Genomic DNA, 12237 nt, shown 5'->3' on the forward strand with positions numbered 1-12237 from the left:
CTTCCAACCCTCAGTTTCATTTGTGTAGCAGCACCTTCACCCACACCCCAACTTTCTCACCCTCAGTCCAGCTGAGTCGGGGCCTCCACCATCAGTCTAGGGCCCTCTCCTGGGGGAGGGAGGGCGGAGGGGGAGAGGGCTGTCGTGCCTCTGCACCTCTCTGCACCCAGCCCTGTGTCCAGAGGGTTCACACCAGATGGGCTGCAACCAGAGGCTCTGCGCAAGAGACACAGTCCGGGCAAGTTTCCCCACCTGGAAGCAGCGTGTGTTGGTTCGGGGCAGTGGGCGGGCGGACAGTTGGGAGAGAGATCCGTGCGGCCAGACCCTCCTAGCTGGGCTGTGCGACCGACGCTGCAGGGCCACAGCACAGCCCTGTTTGGTAAGCAGGTGGAAGCCGAGGTCTGCCTGGATCTTGCCCCAGCTACTTGTTTTCCACACCATGGCCCCCCAGAGCTCTGGGCAGGGTTACACAACCCCTGTCCAGGGAGGTGACATCACCAGACCCAGGTGTCTAAGTTCTCAGGTGGGACCATTGCCTGCAAGCAAGAGGAGCAGAAACACACTTTGCAAACCTGTCTATGTACCCTGCCAGCCACCACCCAACATCCACCCCCACCTTAAAGGAAGCACTTATCTGGGGACTGAGAGATTCCTCAATTCTCACGGCAAGAATGACTCTCAGGCACGCGAACAGGAGGCTCCTGTGGCCCTGAGGGCACAGGAGATGACAGGCACACCTGCAAACGCATGTCTGGCTGCAAGCACGCACATACTTGGCTGGTATGCTGATCCACCCGAACACACACCTGGCGGACTCACGCACACGTGTACACCTGACCACTCCAGGTCCACACTTGCCCATGCACATGCACCCACAGAGAGTGAGCACCCCCACATTTGCAGCCTTATACACCCTCCTAGAACTAGCATGTGATATCCATGCCCACTCCTAACCCCTCTCCCCACCAGCCCACTGGTACTCTTGGCTGGGCCACTCCCGGAACTACATCTTCCTGTGGACCCCATGTCCACTTTGGAGGCTCAGAGTACAGGAGGGGTATGTGCACCAGGGGACACGAGGGGATGAACCCCAAGCAGGACCAAGGAGTAGCAGTGAAGTCTAGTGCTGTGTAGCAGATGATAACAACAGTGAGTTTCTGTTCTCAGCAATCCTACCAATTCATTCATTCATTCATACAAGTTTTATTAGAAGGTGACATTTCAAACTAATGTGGGAAAGATATATTATTGAATAAATAATTTTGAAAAAATTGGATACCTCCCTCCCTCCTAACACTGAAATAAATTCAGATGGATCAAAAATTTAAATGTTGGTAATCAAATCATAAAAGGCCAGAAGAAAACATGGAATTGATTTTTTAAAATAATCTGAGAGTGGAAAAAACCTTTCTAAATTTGACACAAGTCCGAAAGCTATAAAAGAAAAGACTGATTCTACTACATAAAAATAAATCATTCTGCATTGAAAAGAATCATAAACAAAGTCAAAAGAGACACATACAACAAATGTGTACTGTCTATCTTCCATTTCCCTCCAGATTCCCTCTCTCCCCTTCCCTACCCTGCTCTCTCTATGGGAAGCTGACCTGCAGGAGTTTTATCCACAGGCCCCCTGGCCCGCTGCTTTCTAGGTGGATTCATGGGATGGGAGCTCTGATGGGAGATGGGGACGTGTCCTCTCAGGGGGACAGCTCTCTGCCTGGAGCTCTTGTAACTGCTCCCTCCAAAGGCATCCTCAGGCAGTCAGTACCCATTTTCTTCATCGCATAATAATGCTTTAATCCTCACAACAGTCCTACGGGGTGCACACTATATTCAGCCATTTTCACAGATGAGGAACCTAGGCTCAGGAGACCACACATAAATTGCCCAACAAGTGGCAGAGGACAGACTCAAACCCACGGGTGGGATGGCAGAAGCCCTGCCCTTAGCTGAACATTAAGATAAATGTGCAATGAATAAGTAAATAAGTGATTCCCACAGCACAGGTGAGGAAACTGAGGTCTAGATAGGAACCTATGAATTTGTGTATGGGCAAGGCCAAAACCCCAGCCTTTATTCTGCCCAGCCAGGCCCCCTCCCAGCTGCCATCACTCCCCGGAGCCACAGGATCCTGTCCTGCCTCTACCAGGCTCCCACACAGCTGGGCAAACAGGCAGAAGGTGGGACTGGGCAGGATCTCCTCTCCTCCATCTGGGGTCAGGCTAAACTCTCTGGCCCCCGCCCTGCAGCCACAAGTTGAAGCCCAAGGGGCTCCTGGCATTTCTGCCCTGCTCCCGATGAGTCTGACAAGAGCTGACTTCTACCCAAGCTATTGCCTGACCCCCATCTCCTCACCCAGAGGGGGTCCCAGGCCTCACTCTGAGGGAGGGGTGGAAATCCTGGGGTCTTACCCACAGCTGTGCTTGTGCTAAGTAAGCCAGTGCAGAGCCCAGGAAGGCAGCTGACCTGGGAAGAGACCGGGAAGCACACTCACTACACACAGGCCTGCTCCCCTGCACACCAGTGCCCACTTTGAGCCTCCCTTCTCCGCAGGGTCTATTTCTTCAGAGCGGTGTGCAAGCCCCGGGTATTGGAAAGCCCGCACCGTGGTCTGGCCACCCATCGGGTGACAGGAGACTCCAGGAGGGCCCAAAGCCCACCAGCTCACCACCGTGCCTTAAGTTCCCCTCCTGCGTCCTTCCCCACTGGGCATGCCACAGCCCTCACGAGCCTCCTCTCCTCCTGTGCGCGCACAGCAGGGGTAGTTTGTCCCTAAACGCCCGGCTGGGAAGCTTCCCATATGCTTGCTGCAACTACAGTCTTCAGATTCTACCTTTTTCCAGTAGCAGGATTGGAAAAGGAAACCTGCCTACTGCCCCCACCCCCACCGCCAAAAAAGCCAGGCTCATGATCTGCGGGAAGGAGAACGGCCCTTCCTCCGACCCCACCCGTAGCTGGCCAATTCTGCACGCCTCTTTCTGTGCCGCTCTTCCTGCCCCAGCCAGTGTTAGTTCTCAGGCCAGGACCGGCCCCCATCCTCCAGCGGGCGCAGGAAGAATGCAGTCTAGGCCGCCCCCTCGTGGCCATGCCGAGAAGCACATGAAGGACGGTCAGCCCCAGCCCTGGGGACCCCATCCCAAATAGATAATCAAAGGAAAAGTACGTTTATTTCGCAAATGCAACTTCAAGACAAGTCTCAAGTCCTTCCTACTGAGAAATTCTGGAGAAGACACTCAGAAGGGCCAGAGACTGCCCCCGCCTCCCCTCTCCCATCATTCCTTGGCCTGGTCTTCATAGGCTAACACCAAGTAGAAATTCCTTGTCCACCTCCCTACCAGGAATTCAACTTCTGTTCTCTGACCTCCACTGACAGGGAATTAACTTCCCGCGGGGCTGAGCCATCATCCATTCTGAGCTAGGGGCAACAGGAACACTGATGGGGTAGACCCTGGAAATGGCCTGTTCTACACCCCCACCTACCTCTTCTCAGGAATCTTCTATTCAAAGAAATTAAATCCTAGAATCTTGGAGACATCTTGAGTCTAGCCGCCCCCTTGATTCTGCCTAAGAATCAGGCAAAGTTTCTGAGCACTTGCTCACTGCCAGGCCCCTCCTGGGGCTTTGGCCCAGTAAGTCCTCACAACACTCTGTGAGGGCAGTGTTCCTGTGCCCACCAGGAAGATGGGGACAGAGACAGAGGTCACTGGCCCAGGATGACACCACTAGTCATTTGCAGAGTCGGACTTGACCTCAGCCTTGCTGGTGGCTCTTGAAAAAAGCCAGGCTCATGATCTGCAGGAAGGAGAATGGCCCTTCCTCCAACCCCACCCGTAGCTGTCCAATTCTGCACCCCTCTTTCTGTGCCACTCTTCCTGCCTCAGCCAGTGTTCTCAGTTCTCAGGCCAGGACCTAGAAGTCCCTGTACCAAAGCATGACACCTGGGCCTAAGCCAGGCCTGCTAAGAAGGTTCGGTCAGGCTGTGACGCCCGAAGTTTGATCCCAGCCTGCCCCCTCATATCCTTCCTAACCAGCTCTCCCGCCGTGGGGTCCAGTGTCCTGCCCAAACTGTTTCCAGCCCCAGAAGCTCCTCTCTGCCCCCGCAGGGGACTGGCAAGCAGGATGTAAGCATCTCCCCCGGCTCACTGCTCCGTCACTACCAGGAGCCTGAGGCCTCCGGAACTGCTGTCTGAGAGACCCCTCGTGGGGCAGGAGAGAGAGCCCAGGCTTTCAGATGGGCAGGTCACCTGCTGTGCGCACCCCTTCCATACGGGTAAGATCTACTGTTTGCTCTTGAAGGATGATGATCAGATGGGAGCAAATGTACAAACACCCAGCACGCAGTAGTCAACAAAATGTGCCCCCATTCTCACCGTCGTCTTCCTCCTGCTGCTCAGGAGAACCGCAGGGTTCAGCAGTGGGAGGCCAGCAGGCGCCCTGGGAGCCAGCGTGGAGGTGTTCCTGGAATCACAGAGGTCCCAAGGTGGGGACCCCTGGGGAATCCCAGCAGCGAGGTGCTGATCTGGCGGGCCCCAGCCAGCACCGCGGCTAGAAAAGCCCTTCCACAGCCACTGTGGGTGGTTTCTGGAGGGGCTAGCTTCTGCCTCTCTCTGGAGATGGCCAACCCGCCCATGCTCTCCGGAAGTGACCTGCTCTCCTCCTCTTCCAGCTGCCCTCATTTCCCTGCTCGCATCTACCCCTGCAGCCCGCCCCGTTGGAGGGGGCCGGCCTCGGCTTCTGCTCTAGCCGAGTCCGGGACAGGGTCATCTCTAGGCTCACAGCAGCCAACTTTTTCCAGAACAGACACGCGCCTGCCCTCCAGACACGTCCCCGGAGCTGTGGGCCCGAGCGGCGTGACTGCCCCGCCTCCAGCCCCGTCGCCTTCCCTCCCTCTTGGGACCTGCTCTCTGGCCACCAGGGGGCGCGGTTCCCCCTAAGCGCGGATGAGACCAAACTCCTGAAAGGAGACAAGTCGCGGCGCGGGCAGGACGAAGACAACGGCCTTTGTCTGATCGCTGCTATGAATCTGGCACTTCCCACGCACGACCTTACCTCACTCTCCCGCTGCCCCGATGGGCGTGGGGACAGGGGGCGCGCTGCAAGGTTCTCAGTCACAAACAGAAACCGACCTCCCGCTAACCTAAGCAAAAAATAAACGTACTGCTCAGAGAGGAGGCAGAAAAGACAGAACTGAGCTGGGGAAATGGCAGGCACGCAAGAAAGGCAGGCACAGGGACACGGCTAAGATCAGATCTCCAGTGCGGTTTGAACAGGATGCTGCCCCCGGGCTCTCACTCCCAGTGGCCACTGAAAATCACCTCCAAGGGTCCCTGGTGTTGGTGGCCGGGCTTCCCTCTGTCGCATGCCCTCTCCCGAGCTGACCTGCAGCCTCATGTTCCTTCCGCACACCGACTCGGTGAAGCAACCAGCTCTTCCCTTGCTTCGGTCCTGTCACACATCCCCAGCCACCCCACGTCAGACTCAGTCCTTCACTCATTCAGCCAATGCTAGATCCCTGTCTACATCAGGCACGTAGGACCCAGGCTCCCACACCGGAGGGGCCCTTCTCCTGTGAGGCTGGCACACTCACTGCTGACGGGCCGTGCGGTGGAGCTCCGGGGTGAGGGCTGGCACACCTCTTCAGAGGAACTGGCGTTGCATGGCCCCCAGGTTGGGGAAGCACCCTTTGGGTGATTAAAGGGTCATTTCTCCAACCAAAACTGGCATTGGCTGGGAGGAACGGTGACCTGGACGTCCAAGGGACTGCTGGAGACCCAGAGGTCCACGAAGATGGGCTGGGGGAGGACAAAAGAGAGGTAGGCAAGGACATTCTCCATGGAACAGGAGCCCCGAGTCCGGCGGCAGGAGTGACAACTGGGGATCCCAGAAGGAGGAATTTGTCACTCTTACTCAACACACATTTACTACTACAGGTTCTGTGCTACTCCACAGAGTGACAGGAAAAGGAACCAGCCCCAGTCCTCAGAAAGCTTACCCCACCCAGACACCCACACTCCAGAACTAAACTCTGGGGGCTTAACAGCCCGGGGGAAGGGATGCTCCCCTCCAGGTCCCCTGCAGCCCACTGAAGAAGGGCCCTCCAGGCTTCATCCCTGAATGGCGTCTCCTGCAACCCCCTCTGGCTGAGGAAGGGTCCCTTCCCTACCCAGCTGCACCCCACTCCCGACCAAGGGAGGGGCCTTCGGAAAACTCCCCAATCTCTGACAGGGGCAGATGTTGGCATACACAAGTTTATTCACAGGTAACAAGAGGATTTACATGTGATTTCAAAAGCTCAGCCTGAAGCTCCCCAGCACCCACCTCCTCCCCTTTGCAGCCCAAACCTGGCAAACCCCCTGCTCCTTCTCCTTGCCTGCCCCCACCCTGGCCAACTTTCCAACCTTCACACCACAGGGAACCCAGGACCTCTTTTCTTCTTTCCCCAAACAGTTCCCATGAAGAAGCAGGAACTGAACCAACTGAGGCTTTGAACCTTCAAGACAGACCCTGGGGACTTCTGGGTGGAGGAGGGTCCAGCTGAAGAGGACACCTAGCAGGTGAAGGTCTCTGCGCAGCACTGCAGGGGAAGCATCAACCTGCAAGAGGCTCTGTGAGCCCAGGACTCCAGTGAGAACTAAGGAAGCTCTGGCCCTGCGCCATCCCAGGGGCCCTGGTGCCTGGAAAGTAGTAAACATGCCCTCAGTAGCGTTTCAACTCATCCCACTATGAACCTGCAGGGTCAAGAGCAGACAAAAGCCTCGGAGCTGGACTGAATGCTCAGAGGACAGCAGGGGAGAGCCGGGACTATAAAGTCTGTTTAAGAAGTCAGAGAAAAAACATTCATCTAACCGCCAGTAAGTGAATGCGCACCTGGGCCAGAGCTCTGCACTAGGCAATGAACTTCACATCATCTCCCTTTAGAGTCCCATGTAATCCATGAGGTGGGCCTCCAAATCCCAGCTTAGAGGTGAGGACACTGAGGCTCAAAAGATTAAGTGACCATATAAAAATCAAATGAATATTCATATTTGAACTGACTGTTTATAGTTTATAATGCATGAGCAAAACCGAAAGTTTCTGTGATGACTGCCCTTGTACTGTTCACCATGTAACTTATTCACTATGTAAGAATTTGTTCTCCATGTAAGAACTTGTTCGTTAAGCTTCAAAAGATTGGAGACTGACGAAAATTAGGCTTGGGGTGGATTAATGATTGTGCATTGAGCATTGACTCCCCTATAGAGAATTTTATTGTTGTCAACAACCATTTGATCAATAAATATGAGAGATGCCCTCACACACACACACACAAAATATATATATATATACACGCACTTCCAATTGTAAAATAAATAAGTAACTGGGAAGTAATGTATAGCATAAGGAATATAGTCAAAATATTGTAACAACTTGGTATGGTGATAGCTGGTACCTAGAATTATCATGTATATAAATGTTGAATCACTGTGTTGTACACCTGAAACTAATGTAATATTGTGTGTCAACTACCCTTCAATAAAAAGAAAAAAAAAAAAAAAGATTAAGTGACTTGTGCTTAAGGTCACACAGCTGGGCAGGAGACCAGAATTCTAACTCAGAAACTATTAAAATAAATTGGGTGAGAATAACGTGATGGTGTCCTAGTCCTTCCTGCCCCGCACACCCTCTGGTGAGTGAGCGCCCTCCTGGAACCCCTCTCAGTTTCCTTAGCTGCAAAATGGAGATGATAGTGATGCTTATCTCAAGAACATAATGCAAGGATTAAATCACACTGAAGACATGTAAAGTGCTGAGGACAGTATATGGCACAATGTAAGCCCTATTTAATGTTACTTATTAATATTGTTGTTATTAACTGAAATTCATGTCACTCATTCATTCAACCAACATCTGAGCACCACATTTCAGCCTCCACAAGCAGATCAGGAAACCCACACAAAGAGGGTGGTCAGTGCTACAATGCTGAGAAGTGGGCCCCACTGAGGGCCCCAGCAAAGGGGAGTGATCTAGCCGTGGGCTTTGGGAAAAGTCATTGCAGCTTCCTGGAGGACGAAAAGCCAATCAATTCTCCACCCATGAGCAAGAGCAAATGCCCAGTTGAGGCTGTGGTAAAATCCTCAAGGAGCAGGGCCTGAGGCGGAGGTCCAAAGACTCCGTGGTCCGTAGGAGGCTCTGCAGGCGCTGGCTGCTCGGCCTCTGCTCCCGAAGTTCCCTCCCCGTGCCCTGCACCTCACACCTCGCACATCCTGGCCTCTTTCTTCTTCTCCCAAAGCTCAACCCCCTCCACTCCAGGCCGCTGCTCCTGTCGTCCCTTCTGCCTGCCTGCCAGGCATCTCTCCCGCTGCCGGCCCTGACACCCAGATGGGGAGGCCTTCCCTGCACCACACCCACATGCCAGCGGCACATCCCTCCTGTGGCTCTCATCACCCTGCTGAACATCTGTGCCCCCACTGGACACACATCCCAAGAAGACAGGGATGGAGCCAAGACAAGGATGCACCATGAGGGAGGCACCAAGACAGCGCACAGGATCCCAGCTACCTTGACCGATTCATGTCACGGACCTGGCTCTGGGTCTACCCCCTTCAAGGTCAGGGGCCCAGCCAGTTACCTTCTGTGGTGTGGTAGGGGAGGCCCTACGTACGGGCTGCCTCAGGCCACAGGAGTGGCTTCCTCCAGCTCCCAATGGCTTCTCAGTTGGGTCACCACCACTGCTAACACCACTACAGCCACGAAGCCACCAAACCACCACCACCAAGACTTCTACCATCATCACGTCAGAAACAAAGACTAACTTCTTAGAAAATCCCTTTGGAGAAAACTGATGCAGTGAAGAGAACAGACCTGAATCTGACGTTTAGAAAATGCACGTACATAGTAACTCCTCAGTAAATATTAGCTATCATCATCAGTAATAATAATAGTAATATACCTGACACTTAATAGATGCTCGGTAAATGAAGTTCCCTGGTCACAGGGGGATAGAAGGGAGGGAGTTGGCAGCCATCCCCCCATCCCTAGGGCTTCCACTTGTGCACAAGAGTCAGCCTCAGGAAATCACGAAATACAGACCTGCTACACAGGTGGGGATACGGAGGCCTAGACAGGGAGGACTTGCCCAAAGTCAGAAAAGCAAGGTGTGTCCCTAGAAGCTGGGTCTTCCAGACCAACTCCTCACCCTCATGATAAACTCAGTCAGCCCTGGACAGATTGTTCAGTGTGTGGCGCCTCTAGATTTAGGTAGGCAGTGCTCACGCCCAAGGAGAGCTTTGTAAGGCTGGAGCTGAGGCCGTGTGCGGAGAGGGCGAGGGCTTAGCCGAAGGGCCGGGGCTCTGCTGCTGCCTGAGACAGGGGCAGCTTCTTGGCCAGGCATCCCGGTGCTGCTTCCTGCCAGGGCCACTGCCAAGCCTCTTTCCCAGTGACTGTTCTACCATCCACAGCCTCTTTCTGGAGGAGGCTTATTCCCCAGGGGCCTGGTGGGAGTTCTCCAGTGGGGAGGATGATGGCAAGACCAAAGAGCAGTTCCCAAAGCAGGAGGGCCAGCCAGCCTAGGGCCACCCCGAGGTGCCATCAGCAGGGGAAACTGCTCACAGCTCAGCCTGAGCACCTGCTCTGCAGGAAGTAGAAGGGGACTTTGCTGGAAATCTGCCTTTAATCTTGGCTTCCTGTTTTCTGCCCTGGGGGACCGCCCAGACAGCCTGAGTTTCAAACTATTTCACACCAGCTTCTCTAAACTGTCATCTCAGAGCAAAGAGGCTGGGGGAGGGGAGGAGGCAGGGGGGAGGGAGGAGAGGCCTTGGGACCCTGGGAGCAGAGCACAGTCCACCCATAAGGGCATTTAAGCTCTGGACTTGTGGCGACCAACAGCCAACCAAGCCTTGCACCGAGCTAGCCCGTTGTTCCGTATCATCAAAACGCAGTCAGAAGTCTGGAGCCCTGTCACTCACATCCAGGGTCTCTAGCCCCTCCTCGAAGTCTCAGTTCCTCCAGACCCCAGACAAGTAGCCCAGCCTGAGACAACTAATGCTGGAGCCTACCTGGCTGGCACAGGGCTCTTCTTAAATTTGCTCCCCGATTCTAAAATCTAAGGGTGCTTCTCTGATAACTTCCTTTCCTAAGATCTGCTGTTTGGTGCTCCAGGCCTTGCATTTCCTCATACCTGAACCCCAATCCTGGGGGTGGAATGTGGAACTTGGCATTTGAGCCTCAGTGGCCTTGTCTGTAAAACCATGGCCCTATACCCAACTTGACATCTCCATGTGTCACAGGAGTCTGACTCAGTTTGTCCCAAATCCACCTCTTAAGCATTACCCCCAGCCTGCCCATTTCCTTGGCTCTCCCTGCCCCAGCTACAGCACCGCCATGTCTCCAGGGGCTCTGGCCACACTGGAGAGTCAGGCCTGCTTGTCCCGTGGCCTGAGTCCCCACAAACAGCCCCTTACCAAGGGTTGCCACATGCCTCTCCTTTATCCACCAGGCCCACATCCATCACCACTGGCTGGACCCTGCAAAGCCTCCTCTGAGGGATCTTCACTCAGTCATGTCACTCCTCTGCTTTACGTCCTTTAACTGCTCCTTGTCGCTCGTGTAATAAAATCCAAACCCATATAGTGGAATCCCTGGCCCACAATGCCCCGCAGGATCAGGCCCCTTCCTCTATACCGCTCTCCCAGGCCTGCTGGCCTTGTCACCTTGGCCCTCGGGCTGTCTCTGAAACTGCTGAGCCTTCTGGGCCCTTCTGTCTCCCCAGTCTTCTCTCCTCCATCAAGCATTCCTGGCCTTCAACCCCCAGTATCTACTTGCCCTGTTTATTGATTTACCCTATTGGGGAAGAACTGTGGAGGTCTTCTTGCTCATCTCCAGCATCCAGTGTAACGCACTTAACACATACTCCACAGTCCACAGTTATCTGTTTAGTGAGTGAGTGAATGAATAGATGGGGCAGCTGGAAGTTAACCGACCTTCACTAAAGGACAGCTGTGTGGGGCACGGCCCTTTATTGATCTGTCCCCTGTGTCTTGGGTTTAGGGAAGTTAAAAATGTATATTACTCTGCCGTGAGGAGGTGGAGCCGGGATTCACATGCAAGTCTATTTGACTCCAAAGTTCACACTGCAGGAAACAGCAAACCCAGGAGAAAAAGTCAAATTTGTTTGGGGTAAAGGAAGATGGGCTGGTAATAAAACTGGGACAGGGATTACAGTATTTCCCCAAATCCCCACAGTCCTCTCCTACTTCGCTAGCTGATTCGATCAGGGAGGGTAGATGTCAATGTCTCCCTCCCAGAAGCCTTTGCAGAGCTGCTGAGGTGCTTTTCCTTGAGGCTGAGAGGTGGCCCCATCCGGCCCCAGTTTATCATCCCATCTTGACCTCAGAGGAAAGAAAGGGAAACCAATTGAGATGAGCGCCTTTCCCCCACCCCCACCCCCACCCCCAGGCCGTTATCTTGCTGCATCTGCACTCTGTCTCCTGAGAGAGGTGTATTTTGAGCCTGATCTTGCCTGATCTTATAAAAGAGGAAACTGAGCTCAGAGAATTTAAGTTACAGTCCAAGGTCACACAGCTAGTAAGTGGCCCAGCTGAGATTTAATTTTGAGATTTGAACCCACAATTTGTGCATTTTTCCATTACATCATAGTTATCTTTGAGACTTACTAGATGTCTCCTCAAAGGTTCAGGGCTGTGACTACTTTCTTCCTTGAAGAGCTGGCCCTTACTGGGAAGCTGGCCCAGGGGTGCATTGGGTCAGAGGGCCAACCAGTGGTTTGTCAAGAAAAGCACACCCAACCCCTGCTCCTGGCGTCGAGGCTCTTTGCAATCTGAAGCCACACTGTCTCCCCGGCTCACTCTACCACAGGGCCCTTTACTGTCCGTCTCATTCCCTCAGCCCTTCACTTATTTTAAATTTCAAGACTTTGCTGGTATAGTCATTTCCCTGACAGGAGAATGACCCTCTTCTCTGCCGACCCAACCCTGACCCTTCCTTCAGGGTCTAGCTCCTAGGAAGTACCCTAACACCTCCTACTACACTGTAATTTCTGGCCTCTCCCCCATCACTACCCCCTACCTTGCCTCCCCAGACCCTCTCTCTCCTGTAGCTCAGAGCAGATCATCTCCCTGTTCCTTGTTAACAATGACATATAAAAACAGGGGATACCAAACTGAGGGCTAACCGTGCGCCAGCCACTGCACACTAAGCACTTTACGTGTATTAACTCATTTCCTCCCCACAAAACCT

The 12237-nt window shown here is 53.7% G+C and overlaps 1 long non-coding RNA gene across 1 annotated transcript; it reads right to left on the reverse strand.

The window, feature by feature from the left end:
* Nucleotides 1-172: 172 nt before the first annotated feature.
* On the reverse strand, nucleotides 173-2701 carry LOC118923667 (uncharacterized). The gene is made up of 3 exons (XR_005029277.2): nucleotides 2672-2701; nucleotides 2415-2469; nucleotides 173-536 (listed from the first exon to the last, which is right to left on the reverse strand). It is a non-coding gene; the product is annotated as an uncharacterized LOC118923667 (long non-coding RNA).
* Between the last annotated feature and the right edge of the window lie 9536 nt (nucleotides 2702-12237).

The sequence above is a fragment of the Manis pentadactyla genome, chromosome 11 (assembly GCF_030020395.1).
Source record: "Manis pentadactyla isolate mManPen7 chromosome 11, mManPen7.hap1, whole genome shotgun sequence".
NCBI lineage: Eukaryota > Metazoa > Chordata > Mammalia > Pholidota > Manidae > Manis > Manis pentadactyla.